Source organism: Octopus bimaculoides, chromosome 18 (genome assembly GCF_001194135.2).
Source record: "Octopus bimaculoides isolate UCB-OBI-ISO-001 chromosome 18, ASM119413v2, whole genome shotgun sequence".
In the NCBI taxonomy this organism is placed as follows: Eukaryota; Metazoa; Mollusca; class Cephalopoda; order Octopoda; family Octopodidae; genus Octopus; species Octopus bimaculoides.
The window spans coordinates 12587724-12592581 of record NC_068998.1 but is presented as its reverse complement, the minus strand read 5'-3'; positions in this window follow the sequence as shown (position 1 = coordinate 12592581).

Below are 4858 nucleotides of genomic sequence, written 5' to 3'. Positions count from 1 at the left end.
GTGTGTGTGTGTGTGTGTGCGTATATACAAACTCATATGCATATGCGTGTGTGTATTTATGGAAACATGTATTTATAGAGACACGTATTCATAGACACACCCACATACGGAAGCATATTCATACATATATACACACAGACGCACATACATACAAAGGCGCGCAGACACACACACAAACACGCATACACAAGAGAAACACGCACGTTATAAACTCAAAGATACGTGTTAAATTTCCGTAGGATTTGATTCTGTGACGGTAGTGATGCGCAGCTATTGTACATAAACAAAACCAGGTGAGAGCAAAGCAGTATATCTTCCAGAACTACACTAACTTCGACGTGCACACGTACTACTCAAACCTTACCTATAGACAGAACGTATTGTCTGTTAATGGAATACTTTTAAATAAATCGCCAGATAATTATCACTAAGTTATAACATTGCTTTGCATTACTAAGTTTGTAAAGTAATTGTCAATAAATTCACAATCAAGTTTCTTATCAGCAGTATAAATATATCGCTAAACATTATTTATAGTGTCTATTTTAAAAATAAATATGTCATAATTAGAAAGCTAATGTCTATTAAGTTCAAATGTGTTCCTAATATAGTTTACAAATATGACGTTTCTCTGTGTGTGTGTGTGTGTGTGTATGTGTGTGTGTGTGTGTGTGTGTGTGTGTGTCTGTATCTGTGTACCAGTAATTACATCGATGTAATGTGAAGAACTTGAACTATGGAAGGGTATGAAGGCAAAGACAGAACTGGTCACGACTTTCTCAAGGGACACAGAAATAGAATTTGGTCAAAATGTTCATATTTGATAACCAAACGAAGAACGATAATGGACCAGGCAAAGAATATAGATACCAACAGCCTGACTATTTCCCCTGATGAATGTTACAAATACCTTTGAGTAAAGTTGGAGTGACAAAGGAATATTTCATTAGCCTTCGGAAGCTATGGAAGTTAGAGTTGTTTGCATTCAATAAAACCATGTCACATAATGCTTTTGCAATGTCAGTACCATTTGGGATCCTAGACTGGGCACTCGAAGAAATCTGCAATCTGGACATCAGGATTAAGAAGATGTTAACTTTATTTAATATGATAACCTACTTATCTCTCTCTCTCTCTCTCTCTCTCTCTCTCTCTCTCTCTCTCTCTCTCTCTCTCTCTCTCTCTCTCTCTCTCTCTAACTATCTATCTTTCTGTCTATTTATTTACCTGTCTGTCTATATTCACACACACACACACACACACACACACATACACACACACATATATATAATACACACATACAAGCATATAAAATGCATTATGCATGTACATTGATATATACATACGCTCATACACATTAATTTAATCGAAGATGGCCATTCACTCTGTTGCTTTACAGTTTCCATTACTATGCCCCTCTTCAAAGATACACAAAGAACATGATAGTGACAAGAAACCAGGAACTGCGATAGAGTAACGGTCATTGATGTTGTTGGCGTTGTTGCTGTTGTGGTGATGGTGTCGGCAGAAGTGCTGATCTGTCTCGCCTTCTTTGCAGTGTACAAAAAGTCTTGAAATGGTTTGCGTCACCACATAAGAGAAACCATAGCTTTATACCCTCAATGGTTGGTTATGTACAGGATAGATTATGTGATCCGTTTGGATCGGTAGTTCCATCCCCTGGTCTGACCAATTTTACTTCTGCAACCTCTAGACCAGCAGAATATTGGGTTTGACCTCTATATGAAAGAGAACCGTTGCCACCAACCAGGAGATATTTTCTTCTGTGAGCTCATCAACAATTATTATTATTATTATTATTATTATTATTATTTTATGTTTGCCTTTTGCTTTCCATTTGTACAAGTTGGATCCAAGTCTCACCCAGAGACCTCAAGAGACAACAAGTTAGAAGTTCATGTAGGTGTTATGCCTAGGGTACCATATATTTGAATTTGTACAGTGTTGTTCTAGTTTTTTTTGTCTCAAAAAATTATTATTATTATTATTATTATTATTATTATTATATAATTTATTTTGCTACCAGTTACAATTCATGCATAAACACGTGTTAAAAAATGTTTACAAGACGTGTGAGAATATATAAATACGTTGTTATATAAAAATGATAGGTGTGGCAAGAATCTCATACAAGTTATACAATAGATATAGTAAGACAAGTTAAATGCTTGTCATAAAACTGCATAGAATAAGTCGAACGATATTTGTGAATGTGTGAACAAAATCATGATCAACGGAAGAAAGGCTGACAAGCACAAAAGCTTATATCAATCTCACTTAAAGAAACAGTAACAAAAATAATAATAATAAAACAATAACAAATCCATAACCGTTAAACAACAACTATTAACAACAACTGGAAAACACAAATTCAATTGTAACTACAGTAAAAAAGAAAAGAAAACCTTCGAAATGAATAGAATAAAGATTATATTAAGAATGCATAAACAAACTTAAGAATGCGGTGTAGGTAGAAATATTTCACCACGTATCCTTTATTGAAACATTAGAGAAGAGAAAAACGATCGTTTTTCTGTATTTCCGAGTCAAGAATTTGTGACGGCGGCGGCGACGTTCCAACAATCAACCAACTCCACCAGTGTCATCTACCGCAACATCTTTTGCACCTGCACTGAAAAAGTTAATGACAATGCCGTGAAAATTTTACTAACTGTTATATTTTTTTTTACTGTCTTTAACAGACATCTGTTCCAGCAGTTGTAATTTCTAAAAAATAATAGCATGACCAAGAGGGATCGCTTGCACAAAGAACGAGGAGCAAGTTCTTGGACGAAACATTTCGATTTGTGGTTGGTGCTAGTTTGAATTAATTTTTAATCTCATTCGCTATTCGTAGTGCAACTGTTTCTTAACATACCACGATTCATTTCGTAATCATTCTGAGTCATCTTGACAAGGTTTCCCGTTAAACAATAACATTTTTCTTTTATTTTGTAGTATCCGATTTGTTGGCTTTTATACACGTTTACTTCCAACAGGGGTTTGCTCTAATTCAAGGATGTTGTGCAACTATGTGTTCCTTTCCCCTTTTTATAATGGCATCTTAAATAATGTCATTCATCCATCTTGAATAACGCCTTCTGCTTTAAATAACGCCTTCTGCTTGCCTGAGAACTTGCTCAGGCAACAATTTTCAGTGTCTTCTGCTTGAATTCCTTGTTCTCGATTGCATTCTCCTAACACATTTCTAGTTGCATAAAAGATTCTCTTCTCCACTAATAACAAATTAGTATTGCAATATTCAGCCTTACTAAATTTATGATGTTCAATAGCCGTCCGCTTCACTCTTTCCTAAATATAGAAAACTACACCAATATATCTTCATAGTTGAAATTCGCTATGAATATTTAGAAAGTTCTTGTTGTACCTCTACCCTGCATCGTTGCAACTCTACCCGTTATCTATCGCTGAGTATGAAGAAATCAATATGAGACTAACTCATTTATTGATCTCTTCACACAGGTTGTTTTGTCTTGTTTGTTTTTTTTTCTTATTGTATAGACTTTGCAACTTCACTCGTAATTCCTTTCCTTCTGAGTTTCCCAGTCTGTAGCAACCCAATCCGAAACATTTATAGTTTCACCTTAAATCTATTATTGTTACAACTTTTTTTCCGTCTGGCAAAAGAGACTTTCCTCTTCCCTTTTCTTCTGTTTTTATGATGTGTCTGGTACATTTGTCAATATCGAATTGATTTCTATTTCCCCGTTGGGAATTAGCGCAGACCGCACCGAGATTACATCAGTTATTTGTTTTATGATTATGTTTGATGTCATGTGATGTCATGCATGAAGATTACGTCTTGTTTCTGTTCCCGGTTGCGCAAACATTTTATAAACCTAGACGATCCGGTCGTACTATGCATGTGTATATATATATATATATATATATATATATATATATATATATGTGTGTGTGGGGGGGGTGTATGTACATACAGAAATATAGATATGTACATGCATATATATACATACATACACACACACACACACACACACACACACACACATATATATGTATATGTATATATATGAATTACTGATACTGTTATTACTATGGTTAGTAACTGCTAAGGTTAATTGTAACTATAACTAGAAATAAATTATGGGCGAAGTTGGGAAAGACTACAATAAAAAAGAACCAGACAAAACGAAAGGAACAATAACTAAGTTGTATTCATATTGAGATACTCCGCCACCATTCTCTCAGCAATGAATTACGAACTCAATGATGGGTAGAGGTGCAACAGAGACCTTCTAAATATACACAGTGACTGCCAGTCACGAAGATATATTGGTTTCAAATTTTTGCACAAGGCCAGAGCTTTTAAGGAGAGGGGTTTGGTCGATTACATCGATCCCAGTGCTCATCTGGTACTTATTTTATCGACCCCGAAAGGATGTACGGCAAAGTCGACCTCAGTGGAATTCGAACTCAGAACGTAAAGACGAACGAATTGCCGCTGAGCATTTTGACCGGCATGCTGACCTTCCTGCCAGCTCGCCACCTTAAAGCCACGAAGATATACTGACGGACATTGTGTATTAAAGAAAGAGTGACGCCAACGGCTATTCAGTGTACAAATTTGATAGGCGCAGGCGGGCTGTGACGTAAGGTTTGCTTCCCAACTACATGATATCGGGTTCGGTCCCACTACGTGACATTTTGACCGAGTGTCTCCTACTATAGCCTCCAGCCGAGCAAAGGCTTGTAAGCGGATTTGGAAGGTGGAAAAACTAGTATTAGTTTAACGCTCGGGAAGGTGACAAAGTCATTTACGTTTCGAGCCTACGCTCTTCAACAGGAAGGAACACAA